The sequence below is a fragment of the Rhagoletis zephyria genome, unplaced genomic scaffold (genome assembly GCF_001687245.7).
Source record: "Rhagoletis zephyria isolate East Lansing unplaced genomic scaffold, Rhagoletis_zephyria_1.1 Rzeph_scaffold_00438, whole genome shotgun sequence".
In the NCBI taxonomy this organism is placed as follows: domain Eukaryota; kingdom Metazoa; phylum Arthropoda; class Insecta; order Diptera; family Tephritidae; genus Rhagoletis; species Rhagoletis zephyria.
In genome coordinates, this window is record NW_016157522.1 from 1 (window position 1) to 24248 (window position 24248).

The 24248-nt window shown below is 34.7% G+C and overlaps 1 protein-coding gene and 1 long non-coding RNA gene across 2 annotated transcripts in view; one reads left to right on the forward strand and one right to left on the reverse strand.

Annotated features, from left to right (window-relative positions):
- Positions 1-8043: 8043 nt before the first annotated feature.
- Positions 8044-9577, reverse strand: LOC108359700 (uncharacterized). The gene is made up of 2 exons (XR_001846975.1): positions 9507-9577; positions 8044-9473 (listed from the first exon to the last, which is right to left on the reverse strand). It is a non-coding gene; the product is annotated as an uncharacterized LOC108359700 (long non-coding RNA).
- LOC108359697 (uncharacterized) overlaps positions 9576-24248 on the forward strand; it is a 33214-nt gene continuing 18541 nt past the window's right edge. The window contains exon 1 of the transcript XR_001846973.1: positions 9576-9777. The gene's annotated coding sequence lies outside the window, so the exon portion shown is untranslated. The remainder of the gene's footprint in view (positions 9778-24248) is intronic.

Genomic DNA, 24248 nt, shown 5'->3' on the forward strand with positions numbered 1-24248 from the left:
ACTGTAACTGCATACCCAGCGCAATGACTATACCCCATTGCACTCCCAAGGTCTTTCTTAAAACTGGATAATATCAGAATTATCTGCCTCCTGGTTGCTTGGTAGAAGCGTCGCCTGAGCACATGCCCAGGACCCAATTAGTGCTGATAGGACTATTTTATTACGTTTTCGTTGGGATCCTTGATTTTTTTCTGCTTTCATTATTCGTAGGTTTCGTCAAACCATTTGGATTTTTCGATGAATTTCTTTAGGCTAGTATTTAATGGTGCAATTTGAAAAACTCTCGAGTGTGTCATGCCCTATGCGTGGCAATCCAGGACACTCGCAAAGATAGCGCAGGATCGTTTCCTTACTTCACTCAAGATTACAACTACGGCACTGAGGGTTGTACGGAAGTCCCATTCCAACTGCATGTTCGTCAATGAGGCAATGTCCCGTTGTTATGGCAGTTAATCTAACTATATATTTTCTCAACCTCTTTAGAAGTTCCTCTGCCTTTAGTTTGCCATACTGAGGCCATATATTTCTCGCAGTTTTGCATGTTTTAAGGATTTTCCAACGTATATTAGCTATACGTGAGAATTGCAAATGCAGATCCCTGTTGATAAGTCCGAGTGGGCGATTTATTTTCTCTGCATCGGATTCATCACGAGATGCTCCGACCTAAGCCAACTCGTCAGCCCTGTCATTTTCATTTAAGTACCTATGTATGCCCGGTGTCCAGATGATGGAGATGTCTACTGACTCGGCCGTAGAGCTTAATGCGCATTTTTTTAATCTCTTACTGTCCTAGACTTTGTTACCGATGAGGCAAGTGCAAGAAGTGCCGTTTGGCTATCGGAGAAATAGCCCAGAATAGGGAGTTGCAGATTTTTGAGCCAAAATAGACCGGCTCTGTAGACAATGTTCAGCTCATCCGCCTGGTAGTTTTCTGCGATATCAATATGGCTTGGCACCCATATGTATATATCTTAGAAATGCTCGGACAGAAAAGAAGTCAGGCTTTCAGCGGCCATTGCTCCTTAATTGCAGCTACTAACATACATAAGTATCTCCTCTCTGGCTGCCCCGCCTTGCCCTCTGTTCTAAGAGAATGAAAAGACATAAACCCAATAGGGTTTTCTGGCGGTTCTGGACTCCAGTGAGTGGGTCTGAGTTAGTAAAATGTTCCCTAAATTCATTCCTTTATGTATTTTCATTACCTATTTTCAGGTTTAACTGTGTGTTGTATTTTTAAAACGGCTATATACTGAAGATTACAAAATATTCTCTACACTCTAAAAATATTTTTAAATTTTTTTGATAAATTTACACGATGAATATGTATTGTTCTCGTTTACACATTATCGTGTGTAAAAATCCTTTTTGTTAGCGGTTTTACACAATTCTACGGGTGAAATCAAACAGCAGATGTGTATTTTGTAGCTTGTACACCTTTTCGTAGTAAATTTACGCACANTAACTGTGTGTTGTATTTTTAAAACGGCTATATACTGAAGATTACAAAATATTCTCTACACTCTAAAAATATTTTTAAATTTTTTTGATAAATTTACACGATGAATATGTATTGTTCTCGTTTACACATTATCGTGTGTAAAAATCCTTTTTGTTAGCGGTTTTACACAATTCTACGGGTGAAATCAAACAGCAGATGTGTATTTTGTAGCTTGTACACCTTTTCGTAGTAAATTTACGCACACCCACAGCAGCTATATTACACTCTAAAAAGTCCGAAATTTAAACAAACTATTCGTTGAATAATCGAGCATGTAATTTCGCGAATAATATAAGGTAGGAAATCGGTAACCTACCTTTTAGCTAGGAAATCTACACAATTTTTTTTAGAGTGTACTACGATAGTTTGAAGAAATTTGAACACACCATTTTTTACTCAAACTAGGGCAACTCTGAATTTTTTTTGATCCTTTCATACATATACATACATACATACGTATATGGCGTATGTTACGCCAAGGTACTTTTGCTATGAAGTAAAAATCTCAATCAAGACACAAAAGTTGCATAAAATGGAAGCAAAGAAAAATAGCAGAAGAAGCACCCAAACGATTTCCAAATGCATTTTAATAAATGCAAATGGTCAAGTCATACACAGGGCCGCTGTGGTCAGATGCATGGACAATGTATGTATGTACATTGTATGTGCATAGAGCTGCATTTATGTAGGTACAGCAAATTGTGTGCTGTTCGAAGAATTGTCGCTACTTTCATGAGTAAATGTGTTAGAGTAATTGTAAAAATTTATTTATACACAAAAAGTGCTTACCAAAATTTTTATAGTTTCATTAAGATTGTCATAAAATGCATGCAGTTCCAGTGCCGCACAAACATACATATGTACTATATGAATATATTGAGGCACTGGCGCCATAGTTTTGTTTTAAGAGAAATGCAAATGAAAAAAATTTCTGCTTTCATCGATTAAATTTTGTATTCCACTAAAAAAAAGTCTAGTTTTGAAAATTTATTTGTAGCGTGCATTTAAATATTTTTGGAAGTAAAAAATTTTAAATTGACCAATTTCGGCACTGTTCATAATTTGCAGTTAGTAAAATGGTCAGCAATGGCCGTGTAACATGGTGGAAAGTGTCATAATTCAAACGCTAAATTTGCCACTTTTGTGGTAAGTGTTGCAGTGTTGAACATGTTCAAAATGTTAGTGTTAATTTTACAACAATTATTATGCTTTAAATGCTGTCGATGTTGTTATTGTTTTGCTTTTTGGTTGCATTAGAAACTAATGAAGCGTACGAAGTGAAAGGTAAAGGGTGTTACTTTGTGGAATTGTTGTGCAGTTAAGCTTGTCGTGTACACTCGCAACTTATCAAGTTATAGAAGTAAAAGAGGTCAGGCATTGAACTTAGTAAAAAAAAAAAATTGGAGAAAAAATTTTAATACACAAATCGGTAATTCTTTCGTTGTTGTATCGAATTTAACAAATGAATATTACTACCGAAATATTTGTCGATATGTTTTGATCGATATGTGCATATCGATAAATTTATCTGCTTCTTATCTATGTTGTGATATCAGTAACAATATCGTTGCTTTTTTGATAACGATACAGAAAAATCGATAACTATACCGAACAACTTTAAAAGATAATTTTTTGATACTAAGCACTTTATGAAAACTTCGATATAATTTTAATATCATTGATATCCTTGTTATTTGTAGTCTGATTTTTATTGATATATGTAAAAAATATTTATCATTATAGTTATATTATACAATAACGATACTTCAAAAATTAATAAAAGGGTTTTCGTTTCTGAGCGATAACCATTATAGAAATAATTTGGCTATGTTTTTCGATATATTTATCGAGATTGTTTAATTTATATAACTGGTGAATTTTAATGTGTACTGACATTATTACAATTCGTTACGGTTTTTTGTTGTTAGGAGATGTGTTTTTAATATTTTGTATGTATAGTTATTTACCGAACAAGCATAAGTTTATTTGTCAATGTATTGGTTGACACTTTTTGCGATATAAATATTTAATCGCGGAATCTTGTATACATATTTGTCGACCAAGTGGTTATCGATTTTAATATCGATGTTGTTTGCATTCGGTTTTTAAAAAATATTAATATAGAATATTTATCGATATAAATTTATCAATATGTAAACGGAAATTTTTATACATATTTATCTGCACTCTGAAAAAATATATTATAACAGCATTTTTACGATAAATATTTAATTTATCATATTGGAGACAATATACATATCAACGTAGTGATATCGATAAAAGTTTCGATACTTGTATAACAAAGATAACGAAACAACGGCTACAAAAATTGTACAGGTTACCAGATTATGGTTACAATATAGGTGTAGTCTATACTTGTTTTTGAGAAAAGTCGAAGTAGTTATATCGATAAGGATTTCGATAATTTTTTGTTAAAGATTATGAAAATTTATTAAGCGTTATTTAATCATAGAAAAATTTATAAATATGCTTACCAATAATTTGTCGATGAAAATAAATATCGATGATATCGATATGTTTTTTCTATCTATTTATCGAAATTTTCGCTACAATTAATTACTGTGTTACTTGTATCCTGATTCTAAATCGTATCCGGTGTGAACTTGCTTTCTTCCTAAATAAACATTTGTGTAAGAAATTTCTTGCTTTTTACATTTTATGTTCTCCTAATCCTTTCAGGCCACCCTTTTTTCCTTCCAACGAAATTACGTTTGTGTGTATTTATGTTTCACAAATCGCCAGTCAACACAAAGACCACGTGTGCCCACAAACTAAACAAACAAAAAAGTCAAACAAGTAAACAAGCGTGTAGCACGTGCTTCCTTCAACACATCCTGTAAACATGCGCGCTTCAACGCTAAATGCTCTCGCCAATTACCCGCACTCACACACATCCTTTGTGCATCCACTTGCTCCCACAATCATTTTACTACTCACTAGGAACATACATATGCATGTAGAAACTCATACATTCACCTAACCTCCCGCCAGCATGCGGTATTTTTGCTCCTCTGCATTTTCATTCCGACAAAATTCAATTTTTATTTATTACCTACCCAACCGACCGGGCCAAAGGACGACCGAACGACCGACTGCTGGCTGAGCAGGACTGGTGCAGCAGGTTGAGCGCCCGAATCAGTTGTAGTGCGGTGTTGTTGGCTAGCAATGACAGCGTCCAAGTCCACTTGGCGAAAAAATGTGTAGCACTCGACTAGGAGGACAATGTGATTAGAGTCGTTGGAGTAAAATTTCAATTGGATCGAGTGAGTATAAATAAGAAACAAGTGTATGTAAGATGCGGCATTTGCTAGCCGGCGAAAGATAAACACCAAGTTGCGAAACATCCGCAAGATGCCAAGAATAATAAGAAATGTAACATAACGGTGGGGTAATGCATAATACTTAGTAAGGAGTCCATTGATGAAAGTATGAGCGCTGACTGATGTCTGAGTATGGCAAAAAGTTGGGGAGACTTTGTCAATGCGTAGGCATCAGCGATATGAGTAAATAGTAAATACAGCAATACATACATACATACATACATACAGACGTATATTTGTTGTCATTGTTGTTCATTGTTTTATAAAATAAATGCATTAGATAAGGCAGCTTTGGCAAGCGGATCACGTAGATCTGTTTAGGTGAGTTGTGGGCAGGTAGGCCGATAGTGTGGTTCAAAAAAAGGTATTAGAAAATAAAAAAACTAAAAAATCGTATTAATTTAATAGTGGCCATTGGGAAGACAAATGAAGAAGCAGGGAATAGGGATATGTCTATTTCTTTTTATTCATCGCTGTAACGACAATAATACTTAAGTATGTTTGTATTATTAGGGCGGTTCAATTTGTTGTAAGATTTTTCCCACTATGCGCGTAAGGTATAGGACATTCTAAGAGAATTTTCAGAAGAAACCACGGATTTAAAATTAATTTCGAGCTTGCCAAATTGCGAAAGTAAGTTTTTTCCCTTAGTAACGTTTTATTTTATCGGGTTTCTTCGGAAAATTTGTTTAGAATTTTACGTAAAATACTCCTATCCACATAATCAAACTAAATTTGCCCACCCTAATGTACACACCTACGTAAGTACGTAGCCCAAAATTATAAACTTATCGCCGCTGGCGTTATTGATTTTAAATCTAAAATATATCGCTCAAATAATTCTGTCAGTGTGGGATTTGCTTTTTACAACTCAATTTGTAATACTGAAGCGAATACACTGTAAAAAATGTATGCATGTATGTTGGTTTTTGTACTTATGACTATAAATTCTTGGAAGCATTTAAGCTACTTTTCAATGGCAAATTGTTATAAAAATTTTATTTTACATAACCAGAAAAATTACATGAATTAATGCGGAAACCAGATTACAAAAGATTAAGATGCCTCGATTTACTATTTCAAATAACTAAGTTAATTTTGACTTTTAAAACAGATAGCAACCATCTTCCAAAGTATTTTGTAGAAAAGTCATTCCTTAACATCTTTCAATTAACCTTCACTAAATTAAACTGGAACTTTGAAACTGGTGGCAACCTTGTTCTAAAACGGTTTTATAAACAATGTTTACTTAAATCTCTCTCTTCGAAAGTACTTTAAAAAATTATTTTTAAACCTCCAGCAATTGATATCCATGTTTAAATATTTGACTTAACTTGTTAATTACACTTATTAACAATTTTGAAACAAGTGGCAACTCTCTTCAAAATTATTTAAAAAAAAAATAATCTTAAACCTCTAGCATTTTATATCCATATTAAAATATTTAATTTAAATTGTTAAATAAGGGGCATCCTGCCTCAAAAATATTTTCGAAATAAAACTTTTTAAACCTCTATCGTTTGATACCCTCATTTAAATATGTAAATTGAAATTATCAATGAAATTGATTTTAAATTCGTGAAGAGGTGGCAACTCATTCAAAGTATTTTCTAAATAAAACCGTTTAAACTTTTATCGTATATACATAACCATATAAAAACATTTCACTTAACCTGTTAACTAAAATTATCCAAAATTTCTAAACAGGTGGCATCCTTTTTTGAAAATATTTTCTAATCTAAGCTTTTTAAAACTCTAGCGTTTGATACCCATATTAAAATATTAAACTTAACTTGTTAAATGAAATGATTCAAAAGCTCTTTACTGGTGTCATCCCTGTTCAAAAATACTTTCGAAATAAAGCTTTTTATACCCCCTATCGTTCTGATACCTATACTAAAATATTTCACTAATTATGTAAATTGATGATAAGTTTGTAAACAGGTGACAACTCTCTGAAAATTTTCAAAATAAAACTTTTTTGATTTAAATTTTCTCGACAAAAAATAACGGTTAATTTTGGATTTTTATTTCTCTATAATTTTTACCGTTATTTTTTATCTCTATTTTTTCGATCATATTATCTATAACTGTTATTTGCAGATTAAATATTTAGATCATAGCCAATTTAAAGCAGTCAAAGAAATTTTGTTATCAGTTTTCTTGATTGGGAATATGAAAATAAAAAAATACCGATTTTATATTTCATATTGTATAAATCTGGGTATTAAATGGTTATTTTTGTTACCTAAATTTAACTCTTTAATTTAATTGATTTTGAATTACGAGACTGGTGGCAACCCTTTTGAAAAATATTTTCGAAATAAAGATTTCTTAAACTTCTCTCGAATGTAACTTTATACCACTCTCATATTCGGATGTTCGTGGTTCCGACAGGATAGGAGTGTGATGTAATGTGGAACGATTTGCCGTCATCCCTTGTCAAATTTGGTTTGGAGACAAACCGGTTTCGGCGTTGTGCCATCTTCAGTGTCATTTTTCGTTCTCTTGAATAGCAAACAATTTTCGCAAGTGATTTTACCGTGTACTTATTTCAAATATTCTTGTCGGGGAAACTTGAAGTGAGTGTCGCCCACAAAAAGAGAGAGAGAGCCACTAAATTGCATGCACAATATGAAAATTTCGCGGAGAATGAGACGTGAGAAAGAGATGCGTTGGGTTAACTACAAACCAATTTGCGTCTATTTTTTGGCCACATCCGACGATGCACCAACCGAACAACAAACACAACTAGTATAACAACAACCACAGTGTTGGCGCTGGTACGATGGCGCTGCGCGATGATGACGCGCCAACAACGACTATGGCAACGATTTGAACGACTTGGCCGACTACGAAAGGCTATTGCGACTGCGACATAGAGACAGCGACCGCTTTGCTGTTTGTCGTTTGGCAGGCCAAACCGAAACAAACCGAGCCATGGCACGGCAGTCGTCAGTCAGTTGGCCAACAAAGTAGCAGCAGCCAACAACGTGTGGTGTGCTAGCTGGCACCAAAAGTGGCGGTGTGCCCTTCGGGCGATTTTCTTGGATCGCAATGCATCCAAGAAAATCGCCAACACGGCAGCCAGAAAAATACGGGCAGCAAAATCAGCAGCAGCCAAAACGACAGCAGCAAATCAACACAGGAAAAAGCCAAGAAAAAAATACATAAATATATTTCGTCTTCATTGTTGGCGATCCGTTTTTTTGTTTTTTTTCCAACACACAAACGCTGGCCAAGAGCAACTAAAGTGATGTGATGTTTGTAGTAAATGGGTAGTCCAAGAATTAAGACAAACACACAAAACAAAGATTGGCTGGATGAAGTGCGGAAGGTGTGCGTGTGTTTGTGTTATTGGCGCTGACGATTGCCAACAACTCAAAAAGTCATCAACAATTGTCATGAAATGGTAAAGAATATGATGCCAATAGCCAACATACAGGCACGCCCCTGAAACGTGCAGACGATTAGCCAACGCGAGTGATGGCCAAGTGAACAATGGCCAAGAAAGAACATCAACTGACAGACTGGAGTTGAACACAGCAACAAGAATAACAGCGGGCTGTGAAGCGGGATTTGCAAAGTGCCAACCGGAAATAACCGGAAATCAGATTGACCGGCATTGATAGTTGCCCAATCAGCGGTGGCTGAGCTGGTGCCTACGTACAACCAACTACCAACAACAACTGGGTAAAGCAGTAATTAAGCAAAAAATAAAAAATACGTCCGTCTCAATCATGCAGCTGCCAACAGCGAGCGTCGCGCACCAACAGACGCACGCGTTGGTCGAACGCACGCACCAGACGAAATCACCGAAGATGTGGTCGATTGTCAACAATGCAACGCTTCAAACTAACTACAAATAGTGCGGGAGTTAACTCCAAGCTTCAGAGCACTTGTAGCCAAAGTCAACAAGAATCAGCTGCAAGCCTGACCCACCAAAAAAAAAAGTGGAAATAACACCGTTAGGCAGGAGGAGCAGCATGGCAAGCTGGCTGTTGCCCAAGAAAGCCATTGTTTTAAATCTTTTTGGCAACAGGCAACGCCAAAAATGATGAAGTCGCCCGGCCGTGCTTACAACAAACAAATGTCAACACCGTGTCAAGCAAGCCAAAACGTGTGTGCGGCTCCAACATACTTCAGCCAAGCATGGCCAATTGGCCAGAAAGTGAAGCAAGCTGGCTGGGCCGTTGGTAGCGCACGCATAACGCAGATGAACGCGCTAAAGGATGCACACGCGCGGCCGAGTAGTGAAACTAAAGTGCGACTAAACGCAAAAAAAAAAATACTTAATCGCAGTTATATATAAAAATACATACATACTATATTCATAATAAATATTAAATAATAAACCTAAAATATAAGACAGTTTCACGCGTAAACCATCGTTGAGCTAAAGCTTAAAAAAAAAAATGCAATAGCATCCAGCAAGGTGCTCAATCATCCGCGTGCTTAATTCATAACCAACAACAAATATAAGCAAAAGTAATAATGAATCAACTTAAAAAGACAAGTAATCGGTTTGTGTAGTGACACTAGAGCAAACACATACATATTTATTCATAAATATGCAAATATGTAACCGTAAACAAACTAAGCTAAATTCGTGCAATAATAGTTTCAAGTAGAAACTACATTCTAACTAAATATATAAATATGGCAACCTACTATTGCGGAAGTTCATTCAGCAAACCACATGAAAATCCATAAATACGTAAAGGAACATAATCAGTAGTAAGATACGTACTTATATATAAATATACTTACTTAATCGCAACGAACATAATGCAAAATCGGTGAATTACCACACGAAATCAGTTGTCAACGATTTTATTCGGGTTATCGGAATAAAGCTGTCGATTTACATCTGTTCCAAATTCACCTACAAGGAAGAGGATGAAATTTTCTTGAAGTGATTTAAATATTGAAAATCTGGTGAGTTCATAAATATATCGAACTTTTAATAATATAGAGCATTCATTCGAAATTTACGTTTTTGGAGATTTCATCAGCTGACACCTAAGGCAATATATGTATATTAGAGGGCTGCATGAATTCATTCAAAACGGCTTATGAATTATTCAATATACAAAACGAATGAATGAATTTGGCTTCAAATTTTTTTGAATTTCAGTGAATACCTCTTCTGATATATGTATGTGTCGACATTACAATATTCAAACAAAGTGAAAATAAATTGAATTGAAATAAATGAAAATTTTTTGCATGATACAAAAAAAAACTTAGTTTCAATAAGCAACTTTTGACGGATAATAAAATTTTTTGAAGTTTCATAAATTGTGAGTATTATCAACAGCCTTGCCACTTTGATAATATAAAGACAATAAATCGGAGAATTTTCTTTCGCATATTTATACCAATGTAATAATATTTCAAATCAAAAACCATTATCAGTGCTTGGTATTTTTTTACCTACATACGTAGCTCGCACTATTTTTGTTAAAGCTATATAAAATATAAACTATTAAAGAAGACTTCATTGTAATTGTTTTTTTTTTTATTTTATAATAAAAACCACGCGCGCATTATTTTGTTATTTTTTCGTTTTCTTATTTTGAATGCAATCTTGCGATTTAAAAATCGAGTTCTAAAGAATGTTCTTCCCAAATAAAACCTTTTTATATTTTGGCTCAAATTTAATTTTAAGTTTCTCATCAGATTTTGAAAAAATTAGGCTTTGTGGTTACCGTATCGCCATTGACTTTCACAAATTTTTAAATTAAAATGCAAAACCGCGTATGTGAAGTTGCATAAATTATTTTCTAGAGAGTAGAAACGCTCGTATTTAAAAATGGTTATTTTTTTACAAAGAAATCGCATTCCAGGACGAATGAATAAGGCTTGAGCCAAAAGCTTGTGTGCGCAAATCCAATTTTTGGCAAAAAATGTCAGTTACGCGGTTTTGCACAACGACGATACGCGGTTTTGTACTTTAAACGACAATACGTAAGGAATTTTATTAAAAGTCAAATGGTTAACAACAACAACGAATGTCATCAAATGAAACTAGCTTCTTTTTTGTATCATGATTTTTTGTATGAATATCCAAAAATATTTTTTCTTTGTACATATGTACAAATGTGTATGTATGTATGTATTGCTGCGCCCCGCAAACATATTCTGAGCGTTCAGAATATGTGAGTCCGAAAGGAATCCTAGGAAGTTAAGAAATATGACTTTCAAAAACAAAAAATTTTTTACTCTTATATGAATCTTTTAGGATTCATATGTGATCCAAGTGGCCCAAAATAAGTAAAGTCGGAATTTTAATAATTAATCGGAATTGTTCTATACCGAAAAAATGTACCCCTGCTTTTTATTTTGAAATCAAAAAATATTTAGAGGTCGCTCAAAGCGCTCAAAGTTTTCAAAGCATTTTATATGGGAAAAATCAATTTTTCGTATAAATGGTATAGAATTCTTGAAAATCAATATTTTTCGATCTCTTCAGGAGACTTTAATTTTTGAATATTAACTATTTTTATGGGTCCCCTAATGGCCCATAAAAAATAGCTAGTATTAAAAAATGGTAAAACAAACAATTGGGTAGATATTAGTTCTTGAAGTTTCCTAAAGAGAAACAGAGTTTTCCGATCGAAAAATATTTATTTTTAAGACTTCTATACCATTTCGAAAAGTTGTTTTTTTCCCATATAAAATACGTGCAAAACTTTGAGCGCTTTGAGCGACATCTAAATATTTTTAGATTTCGAAATAAAAAACAGGGGTATATTTATTCAATTTAGAACAATCCTAGGGGGTGAGTATTAAAATTCCGAAGGGTATCTGGCAAGATGTGAAATTGTTTTCTAATGCTGGCAGCACACGTGGCTGTCCGTTAAAGCAACCAAGTTATGTTGCATTGACTGTTTCTTCGTGTGTAGTCTAGTTTCTCAANTTTTAAAAAAAAAAAAAAAAAAAAAAAAAATCGTGTTGCCGCAACCGTCGCTTGATATCTTTTGTTGGTTGCCAAAGCGTTTGCCTCATGAGTAGTCAGGACAATGTTCAGATTGAGTCAAATTTCTTTCAATCGTTCAAACTAATTAGATTTCGAATACTAATTTTGTTTAAAAATCTGAAATCTCTGAAAATATTTCGTTACTTATCTCTTACAGCCGCGTTCAGAAACATTCATTAAATCAGCTCTAATGAGCACTTTATTAATGATCGTTAAATCTTTTAATTAAAGCTAAAAGGTTTTTTGTGGCACCAGTCACTTTTTTTTATTTTAAATTGGAAACATATATTAACATACGTATGTATATAATTCTATGCGCGCTGCCTCAATAAACGCAATGCTGAGTGAGAAGAGTACTGACGTTCCATTCGAGAGAGGCAGCGGTTTCAATTAAATTATTTATCTAGTTTTTTCTTTTTCCAATTTAAATGTCTTTTAATGTGTAAAAATAAAACATTTTTATAATTTCATTTAATTTTTAGAAACTTATCTAATTTTTTCTTTTTTAATTAAAGTTTCTATTTTCTATTTTTTTTTTTAATTTAATTTAATTTTTAGAAACTTATTGCTAAAAGACACTAAACGTCGCTAACTCACCACAGTCTTTCGAAAGATAAAAGTCATTTATGGCAACTATCTTAAAAACTCTTTTCTGTCTTTTGAAAGACTAAATAAAAGATCTGCTAACGAGGTGGTCTTTTAGCAATAAGTTCTCACAAATTTAACGAAATTAAAACAAGTAAAAAAGTCTAAGTTCGGGCGGAGCCGAACATTAAATATCCGGCGCAAGCATTCAAAATAGTTTTTTCACCTTTCTTTACGTGGTAAGTAGGGGTGGTTTTACGTCTATTTCAAACATATTCGATAGAAGGTTCAGTTAGATATAATGAGGTAAACTTATATGGATATATGAGGGCGGCAACACGCCCATTTTCCGAAATTCCATAATAATGTTACTTCCTTTCAAGGGATTGCTGTTAGTATCAATTTTGGTTAAAATTAGCGTCATTAAATTTCGAAATATCGAAGTTTCAAACATCTCTGAAATTTACCGTTATAGAGAAGTTGGCGTAATTTTAGTCAGTTTTCAATAATTTTCAACATTTTGCCTTTATGTGGCAAATACAGTAATCATACCGAGTTTGGTACAAAATAAATCGAACGGTTGCCGAAATACACATGACACACATGTGGTCATAAGTGGGCGGGGTCACGCCCATTTTCCAAAATTTTATTATAAGCGTATTTTTTTGTTAAAGAATTAATGCAAGCATAAATTTTTTTCATTCTGATCTCAAATCGTTTTGCCTATTAAAAACGACCGTTATGTGAACAAAGGTACACAAGTGCGCTCGAGTATAAAAAATTATTCAAATTAATTTCATTGGAAAACTCTAATATCGAAATTGATCAGCGTTGTGCGATTAAACGCTTGATTAAAATGGCTATGGATGATTTGCCTTCTGACGACCACAAAACCATAATCGGAGCAGATACATAAATGTGCCAATGGAAGTCGTTAAATGAAAAGTTGGTGAAAATGTTGTAGCAAAATGTTCCAAAATAAAAACTAATTTTTGGCGAGACTGAGGTCGCCTTGTACGCTAGTCATCTTCTTTATTAAAAACCAAATGTTACTTATGGTTGTTTATCCATATACAAATATTTATAGTTGCACGTACTGAGTTTACCTACATACTATACGTACATACATATATACATACACTTGTTTGGATATGTATGTATATAAATATTTGTGTATGCATGCACATCTAAGCCTAAAAGAGCGACAATTCGGCGCCATATAAATATTTACTTCGCCATATGACGCCTTGGCAATACGCAATGCATTTGCAACTGTAATAAATTTATTTGATGCCATAAAGAGGAGAAAGGAAATTTTCAACTTAAGATTTGAAATTTTAAGCGAACAACAATGTCTGTTATTAAAGAGAAATTTAAAGTCTAGATGACGAAAATTAAAAAAAAAAAAATGAGGAGCATTGCGGGTTTAACGGACAAAAATGGAACATATTTGGTATGGAAGTGGTGATTTGTTTTTTTTTTTTTGTTTTTGATTTCGGCAAACAGTTAGCTATATGCCTATTTGGTTTCCCAACAACTGTTGCTGTGCTCAACTCGCATGAAAACAAAAAAATTTCACAAAATAAATTAAAACAACTTACTCTTATGTACATACATATGCCTACACTTTCTCGGCGTAAATCCAAATTATGCGGAGGAGTGCATGTGTGTGCTCGTATTTTTACTACTATATGTACATATTTATGTAAGCACCAGCAAGAGAAAGCGAAAAAGTGACATTAAATGAAAATTTATTATTACAACTTATATTGTGTTGTTTTACCACTAAAATATTTTATGTGCGCATTAAACGGGGCGTATGAGTGATATGAAATGAGAAATGTTACTCATACGCCAACGTAGCCTTTGCAGTGAGTCTTTGGATGTGTCTGTATGTAGGCAATAATCGTTCGTCACGCTTAAATATACTTACATAAATATGCAAGAAGACAAAATTTATTTAACTAACGAGATGTTTATATGGCTTAGAGAGTTTTATTTGAGACTAGCAAATACCCGGCGTGTTTCACTGCGTCTTGAAAGTATTTTTGTGCTGCTTGATACCCGTATTGTAATATTTCAATTATTTTACCAAATTAATTTAATAAAAAATCCTCAAAAATATTTTCGGCAGTAATCATTCATTAACCTCTTCAGTTTGATATCCATATTGCAATATTAATTTTTTCTTATCAGTTCAATTAAACTCAAATTTTCAAACAGGTGGCCACTCTCAACAAAAATATTTTCGGCTGTAAGCTTTCTTAGATTTCTTTCTTTTGACAGCCATATTGCAATATTTACTTTTTCTTATAAATTTACTTAAACTGCAATTTTTAAACAGATGAAACAGAGAAATTAAAAATTTTTAAACTCATTTCTGTTGACACCCATATTTTAATGATTAATTTCACTTATTAAATAATTTTAATATAACGTTTCCAACAAATGGCAACTCTGTTTTCGAACACCTTAAAACATCTCTAGATTTTCAAACAGAATATTTGTTAATACTCTTTCGTTTGTCAACCATATTTAACTTATGAATAAGGTAATAAATTGGACTTTTGAAATGGGTGGCAACCCCTGTAAAAAATATTTTCAAGCTAAAATCTTCTTAAACCACTTTCGTCTCCTTATTGTGATACATATTTCAATTAAGTGATGAATTAAGTTGAACTAATGTTTTTTTGAATGCGTGGCAACCCTCCTAATATACCTAGGACCTCACAGGGAAACATTTTGATTGTGTAGAGGAACGTAGGGGTTTTCTAAAGCTGCGATAGAGGATTTTGTATACATGTTGTGCCAGCGGTTGTTTTATTTTGTTGCATTTTTTTAATTATTTTATATTTACATATTTAATTGTATATTGCATTTTGTTGAATTTTTCTCTTTCAATTTATTATATTTTTTTTATTATTATTTTTTCACTTTTATTTTTTTGTTGCACATTTTCTATTTTTGGCTTTCATAAGCTCCTTGTTTTTACTGGTATTGCATTCAAATCAAATTTATAATTACTTCAGTCACCTATTTGTTATTTAATGCAGCGTAACTGGCATTTTACATGTAAAATTTTGTTGGCAACGAAAATTTATATGCCATTAAAACAATTAACATTTCAAAGAAATTCCCAACAGCACAGTGAGCAGAACCACTTCAATTACAGTACTCGCGTAGCTCTGTCACCCTAACTATGCAAAAAAAAAAAAAAATGCATGCCATTTACTATTTGCCCTCCCCTCAACTTACAGAACTTAACGGGAAAATATTGCTCAAGTTAATTAGCATCCTTCATCCAGCATCGAGCGCCTCCTGCCTGTGCACCAGCACAACGAGCGGCGAAGACAAATTCACATTTAAGTAAATTAAGTGAATTCATTGGCGTAGCAAGTTTAATTGCTGAGGAATTTGAGAAATGCAGCGCGAGAAATAATTTTTTATTTTTTTGCTTCCTTTTTTGGCAAATGTTTTACGTAGTCTATGCAAAGGATGTGTCGATGTACGTATGCATTTGTGTGTGTGTGTGTGAATACATGAATTATTGGTGACATCGAAGAAAGAGCAAAAACAAAAAAAATAAAAAATAACGAAAACGGCTAGGCAGGCGGCTTGAAGAATTCCTTGAAATAAAAAATAATAATTGATTGTGTGGAAAAAAGGACATTGGTTGTGTGCCGCTGATAGCCAGCGAAGCCATAACAAAGAAAACGCCAATGCTTTAGTTTTCGTGCTTTTTTTTTTAGTTTTTGGTGAGGACAAACAAATTCTTAGTTGTAAAATATATTTTTTTTTTTAGCATTCCATGCTTTGTTGGCAGATTTTTCATGCCAAAATTTTGCATTTTACGCGCACTGGTGACACAAACAATGTGTCGGACATCCTGGCAATATAATTCTTTAGCAGCTTTACACATTTTTCTACAATTGTTGTTTCCCCTCCACCTCTATTTTTCTGAATCGTTTTTAATTCCTTGCATTTTTTTATTTGCTATTTTTTTACATTTTTATTTTATTTAATTTTTTTATTTTTTTTCTCCGCTTGCCTGTTTCCGGAAATTGGCAACTTTGTCTTGTTTTCCTGTTCACTGCCCATTCTTGTCCTGTTACATATGTTTGACTTCAGCAAGCGTTCGTTTTTTCTCACTTCCTCACATTGCATTGAAACGCCGGAAAATGCTGGTCAGCTCAGCGTAGAGCTGAGCAAATGTCGTCGCCACCAAGTAGTACAGTTGCACATTTTTTCTTTATCATTTCCGCCTCATTTTGTACGACGCATTTCGACAGTCTAGCGTGCAGTTGAATAGATCTGCGGGCCATTCTCAGATTTATTGCCTGCAATTGGTGTCAGTTTTATTGATAGACCAAATGTTTTTATATCGCTTACAGTTGAATGAGTTGCAACGCGGATTTTATTTTTTATTTAGCAGATGCTGATTTTCAAAGGAATTTGTTTGTTGTTTGCAGTGCTTGAAATTTCTTGTGAAAAATGAAAATAAGAAACTTTGTACTCCAGATCCCTGGAAAGTTAGGCGCAGGAGTTATTCAGCTTAGGATAAACAGGAGCACACAGCAGAATGATGTTCTTCCACCCCTCCTTTGAACTTCGGTCGAAAGCGACCTGCTAGTGGAGTTGGTGAGTAGAGGCTGTCGGCTGATTGTCTATGCGGCCGGTTTTTGGGATACCCTCTATGATTTGAACCAAGGATAGTTGTGCCTGGGGGCTAAGAGGCCTGCATACGAACATACAGAACTTGTTTTACTCGATGTGTCCGGTCACTCGAGAGTACCGGCTAATGAGACAGCTGACCATAGGGAAATGGCTAAGGGCTCAGATCAGGCATTTATTGGTTCGCAAGGATGTAGGATCATCAGGAACTGGGTGAAAATTTCGCAACTTCTGCTAAAGCTGGGTGGCCACTTCTCATGGCATAAAACTGACTGTGATCGGTATACATGACAGCCGCTGACCCTTGTTGCCTTAAAGACGATGAGACGGCGGAACAAACTTTTTTCAAGGATTAGATATGAGGCTTTTAGCAGCAATGTATTGAAAGACTGACGAACACCTGAGCTATTTAACATTCAGCAATTTGCTTCGATTTACTCGTGTTGATTAACCATCATAAGATACCCCATCGGACTCTGCACTCAATAGGGGGTATTTCTTAACTTTTTCTAAGAGACTCAAGTACTTGGGCTTGTTATCTGTTAACACGGATCACTATTAGGTCTCAGTGTGAGTATTTCCTTGTCAAACATACGACAGACTATGGAGATATTGCAGACACCTGCAGGATAGTCACCCAGGAGTCAGTCTCATAAAGGAAACAAGGACTGGAAGAACCTTATTCTACATATAGATTACTCTTCAACATATAAGCTTAATGTCAGCGATTACTTCGCGAGATTCATGTCATGTGAGACTTAGTATCAAAATAGATTCTCATGGTTTAGTGGTTTGGGGGCAACCACCTTAACCCTAACCTAATCAATTTCTTATTCGTATTAATTTCCGTTCTTTTATTTATTTCTTTTTATAATTTATTAGTCTACAGAAAAAGATTTTCTTACGGGCAAATTTCGTTTCAATAGATTTTACTTCATTCCGTTTTATTTCATTTCAATTAATTTCGTTTCATCATTTCAGTCAGTTTTCTCTTTTTTTTCATTAAATTTGATTTCGATACTTCAATTAATTTTGATGCATTTCATCTCACGATTTTATATTCCATTTCATTTCCACTCAATTAATTTTTCATTTCGTTTAGTTACATTTAATTTCATTTATTGATTGAATTTTTATATTTTTTTTTCATTATGTCCCATTTCATTTTATTAAATTTCACCTCATTTCAATTATTTTAATTTTATTTCTTTTCATTCCATTTCAAAACAGTTCACTTGATTCCGTTTTCCTTAATTTCAATTCATTTCATTTCGTATTTTAATTATTTAGCGTTTCATTTAATTCCTCCTCACTTAATTTCGTTTCATTTCTATTCACTTCATTTCCCTTTGTTCCACATCTTTTCATTTAATTTTTCCTCAATCCATTCCAGTTTGTTCCATTTCATTTAAATTTCTTTTGTCTTATTTAATTTAATTTGATTTAATTTAATTTTATTTTATTAACTTCTATTAATATTTTTTTTGTTTACAGAATTTTCTCAATATTATTTTATTTTTTCCATAATTGCATTACGTCTTCTCCTAATTTCCTTTTGTTTTCTAGACACACCATAACGAGAGCAAAGCAAGCAATTGTCATTAAAATGAAAAATTTTCTCAAATTACAAATCAAATTCATGCTTTGATTTTCACTGCAGTTGTGTCTGTCCTCACATCTGTTTGTGTCGCAATTTATTACCATCGCAAAGCCATTGCGCTCTGCTACAAAGCGCAATTGCAGACAAATTTCCCACACTCAAGGCCCTCAGCAAAGACCCATATTTATGTAATGCCAAATTTTTGTGTAGGCGAAGAGGCTGAGTTATTATTTTTGATAATTTCATTGCTTTGTGGACACTGCTTGGCGCTCGACTTAATCGTCCTTCGGCCATCGACTGACGCCTAAAAAGTTTGCACTCACCCTGCACTGCACTCACTTCGCCCACTAATTTGCTCAGCCATCCTCCACCTTTGGCCTTTAAGTGATTTGCATATTTTTGCACTTTTGCATAACTCTTCGCCACAGCAGCAGCGGCAGCGGCAGCACTAAAACATAAAATTCACAAACGATTTTTCATTTTCTTAAAAATTATTAGTGAATGCAAATGGCTTAACTGCAGTGTGGTTGGCGGTTGGTGGTTGCCTGTGTTGCTGTTGTTTGTGTGTATTAAAAAAAAATGAAGAAGGAAGGAAATGAAAATTATGCCTTTGTTTGTGATTCTACATTCGATAAACACTTGGTTTTTTAGAACGCCAACATTTTTTTTTTTGTTGTTGTGGTGTGGGGTATAGTTTGACCACACAAACAGTGTTCAAAAATAATTTTTTTCAAATAGTAGTATAATAACCAAAATGTTTTGAAATGTAAAATGAAAAAAAAAAAAAACTTCGATAAGTGAGATTTTAGCTTGAAAATATTTTGAAGAAGGCTAAGAAAAAAACTGAAAATCGCTTATCCTTCTAGCCGAGTCAAAGTATGTTGAGCTTTATTGAAATAAATCAAACTTTGCTTAAAACTCAGCGAAAGATACACAAAGTTTAGGTATATGGTTCATATGTACTAGTTTTCATGGTTTTTCCATACCGGTTTTAACCGTTTTTTAAATTTTTTTTGGGTTTTTTTTGAAATTCCGATTATTTGAATTCCGAAAACGTTGCCTCCGGAGAAAATATCGTATATGTGTACATATTTCATATTTCGTTCATATTTACTATTTTCATATTTTACGGGGCGTATGAGTAGCTTTCTCAATTTTTATTGATTTTATGTAGTTACATATACATATGTATATGTGCTGCCTGCTAAGGACTTAAAAGATATATTTGGAATTTATCTGGAATAAAAAATATGCGCATATGTGCCTATACGAGTGTTCGATATATGTGTTCAAACGTAGTACTCGTATGTATGTAGTATTATAATTACGGTGACCATCCGTACTTTTTTTTTCAAAGGACAAACCTTTTTCTCAAGGTGTTGTCCTTTGACTTTATTCTTGTAAATATCTATTCTGCCCTTCATTTCAGAACTTGATCGAGGTTTTATTACAAGAGAGTTCCTGGAGTAGCATTCAGGCTTCTTTATATCTATTAAGAAGACACCAGGCAAATGCGTATACATAAGTACATATGTATGGAGTTATTCTGAATGAATGTTGCTGCCGATTTTATGATTTAGTTTAGCGCGCTCGCTGAAGATAAAAATTGAACAAGAGAATGAAGCTTGTTGCACTTTACTAGTTATTCGCTCCTAACGGGTATTCTTGTCAAAAACTTATTACCAAAACAGAGCCGAGGATTAATATAATCTGGCTAGATATGGTATATAGTATTTTTGTGTCAAAGTTTCAAATTCGTTCGCCACCCGATTACCCTTCGAAGTACGTAATTAGCCATATAAAATTTTGAGAGCGAATTGCCCCATTTTCAGGTAATTCAGATCGAATTACCATACGAATGACGAACGAATTGGCGCCTTCCCTAATATTTATCGGAAGTATATCGAAATTTGGCAGCCAAAATCAAATAATTAAAAACAAAAGCGAATTATTACCGTGGAAAGACGCGAATTATTAATGATTAAAATGGAAGCAAAAACAGAAATTGTGCAAAAAGTTATCATGACGAGGAGGCATCTTTTGAAAGAACACTTAGTTGTTGGGAAAAAGCATTTTCTCTCCCCATAGCACTTTCATCGGCCTGATACTACTTGCTGGCACTTTTTCTTAATTGCTGGAAAAGTATTTAATTAATAAAATGTGGTTTATAAATTAAAATCTTTGTTAATAGGGAGATACATAAAAGATCGTTAGTACAAAGAAATGGTTAAATAAACAATTGGGTATTGTTATTGGAAGTCTCCTAAAGAGAATCAGAGTTTTCCGATCGAAAAATATTGATTTTCAAGAATTATATACCTTTTCCCGTATAAAATACATAGAAAACTTTGAGCGTTTGAGCGACCTTTAAATATTTTTTGATTTCAAAATAAAAAAGTAATTTATTTTTACTTATTTTGGACCACTACCCTAGCCTCCACACTGTGAGCCCAATGAAAGCAATGCGCCTTACGCCAGCTATTTAGAACTGAAGCGTTATAAGGCCCCTTTTCTTAATATTGCGGTTTATTTAAAGCTTCCTTGTACTGTAAGAAGATATGGCCACCTTAAGTAAAATGGATAATCACTGCAGTGATGCGTCGTTGAAAGTCTGCAATTTGCAGCGCCTACTAGTCTACTGCAGCATTTTTCTTGGCTGACAAGTCACAACAACAACAACAATAACAACAACACCATCAAGCAAGCAGCAAGCAAACAACGCACAAGTGTGCCGCAGCTACCAACAACAAAATTCCACGACATTCTTCATAACTGCCATTACAAAGCAAAGCTGCCAAGAAAGCCTGCGGTATTGGCGGGCGAATGACTGCGCTTTCACGACGAAATGCGACNAAAAAAAAAAAAAAAAAAAAAAAAAAAAAAAAAAAAAAAAAAAAAAAAAAAAAAAAAAAAAAAAAAAAAAAAAAAAAAAAAATCGGCATGATTTGCAGGCCGTAAATAAAAACCAAAGAACTTTAGAGAGCCTTAGCAACTAAAACAAAAGTCTTGGCGAACAAAAATTTCGCAATTTCTGCTTTTCTTTTACGCTCCTTTTCCCCCCCCCCTTTTGGTTTTTGGCCAGTAAAATGTAAACATTCTACGCCAAGAAATGTCAGAGTGCATCTTCAAGATTTATGTGCACACGCTTGCTCAGCGGCTGTGAAAAATACTCATGCGTTGCTTTTTGGCAACTGGAGGCAGTCGCTGGCAGCAGCAAGCAACCAGCAGTCAGCAGTCAGCAGTCAGCAGTTGGCGCTGGGAAAACAATAAAACCACTACTGGCAAAAGGAAATGTGCAAGAAGATGTGTAGTCTCTGTCGTTCGGGAATGGTGAACAACGCACGCAAGCTCAAGCGCGGCGGCAGGGCGGGGCGGGGGTAATATTTACGTTTGCGCTGCTTAATCACAAATACAAAAAATTCTTGGCTCCTTCCACCATTGACTTGGGGCCAAATGGCGCTCCCCCAATCCACACACAGCTCACTGCCAACAGGCTACAGCTACTACTACACCATTTCTTCTCGCCTCATCTTTTTTGGCAAGCGATAAGTGCTCGAGCTGCTGCAGAACTGCGTATGCCGCTCATAATAAGCATTCATTCATTCAACGCCTGTGGCAGGCATTTAGCCAATGATGACAGCATCTTCAGCCAGCTTGCCGCTGGTTGCTTGCTGGTTGTTTGCTGCTTGCCTGGTTACTGTTGGCTACGGTTCGTTGGCTTGTTTCAAACATTTTTCTTGGCAAGTCCTGTTGGCAGCCGATAGACGCGCGCGGTAGTAATGCCGCGCCGCCTTCATAATCCGCTACTGCGCCGGCGTTTCGTGGAATCCGGCGTGTACGCGTGCCACCACCACCACTACCGTTAATGGGAATGGCGGTGGCGAGATTTTTAGTGCTTTTTGATTTGCACTTCAAGTCATTTTTAATTGTTGACGCACATTTTTGACGACTTGCCCAGTTGTGCACGCGCCTCATACATTGATGCTGCGGCGGCTGGCGGCTGGCTGATTGTTTATTGGCAACACTCAGTTTTTGTTGGCCAGCATCATCGACATAGTAGAGGGTATTTCCCACTTGGCCAACGACTAATTTTCCCACAGTTTTGGCCACATGTGCAGCGAAAGTCGCTGCTCAAGGCGCAGACTTATTCCTGGCATTTGTTCGTTGCTCGGTGTTGGTGCTGGTGCTGGTGTTAGTGGCAAACAGGTGGCACAAAATCATTAATATTGTTATTGCACTATTTGAGATGTTTGATTGGTGCATTTAGCCTCAATTCAGGCGCGTCACAGTCATAGAGATGCGAAGGGTGGGTGGGGGGTCGCGCAGGCACAAGGCCGTAGCAGTTCATTCACTCTTCTACCTATTTATGCTTGTTGGCAGCTTTATCTACTCGTAGTTGGCCACCAGTTGACCAATAGAATAATAATAGTTTTGGCCGACCGCATTCAAGTGGGCTTGCGAATTTATTGGCTATCATACAAATATTTCTTCGGTTTTGATTTGCGCCATGAATTGTGGTATTGTTTTTTTTTATTTTGTTGCTCTGGCTGTTGATTTTATTTCATTTGATTTGATTTTCATTTGGCAGCCATATGACCAATAAAGTGATGACGCCGTCTTGGCAGCCAGTTAATATTTAATGTTTGCCAATTTTCGTTGTTGTTGGATTTATTGGTGAAATCACTTGTTTGATTGGCACACAATTGCGTTGCGTTGCGTTGGCGTTTGGCATTAAGGCCGCTGATAAACGTAGTGAAAGTTTTCTCAAATGGTTGTTACGAATTGTTTTGATCTATCAAAGCAAATGTGGGATTTTGGGGAAGGAGTTGAAAATTAATAAATACACTTAAGTGCCTAATACCGTTATCTATACTAAATGATGCTCATTGGGTTGTCCAAAGTGAAAATCATCCTTTAATTAGGTCGAATTTAGAATCACTGTATGACTTTTTGACATTTCTTTTGGCATTCTACAATTTTATTGAGCTTAGAAACATTTATGGAAAAACAAAAATTGTAGCAGTTACAGCTCTTATTTCGGAAATCACCAGTTCTCCTCATTAAATTTCTTCATCGAGTTCACTGAGATTCGGACCAGCTCTTATTGACACCTTAATCGCTCTTCAAAATACAAACTCAAAAAAATTTGCATTTTGTATTTAAATAGGTTTTTACAAGAGTATTTTCTATTTGGATTTTAAAATATTTTTTTCGAGCAGTATTTGTATTTTGTATTTTAAAATACTTTTTCTTTTCTCCATTAGTCGTCAAATGGAGCCTAAAGCTCTACACAGAATTACAGCGTACGACGGTAAAGCAGTCGGCGGTAAGTGAAAAGCTGTATAGTTGCCGCAGTGAAATCCGTCAGAACAAACACAATTTCGGCGCACGACGGCTCCCCCCGTCAGTTGTAATTTTTTACAAATTTTAATTTTCGGTACAGAAATGTATTTTTATTGAACTTGGCCCCGTTTTATATGAAAAATTATTGTGGAAAAAAACAAAAGTACTTTTATAAATGATAAAAGTTGTAGCTGCTATTTCGGAGATCAGCATATCTCCTCAGCAGAC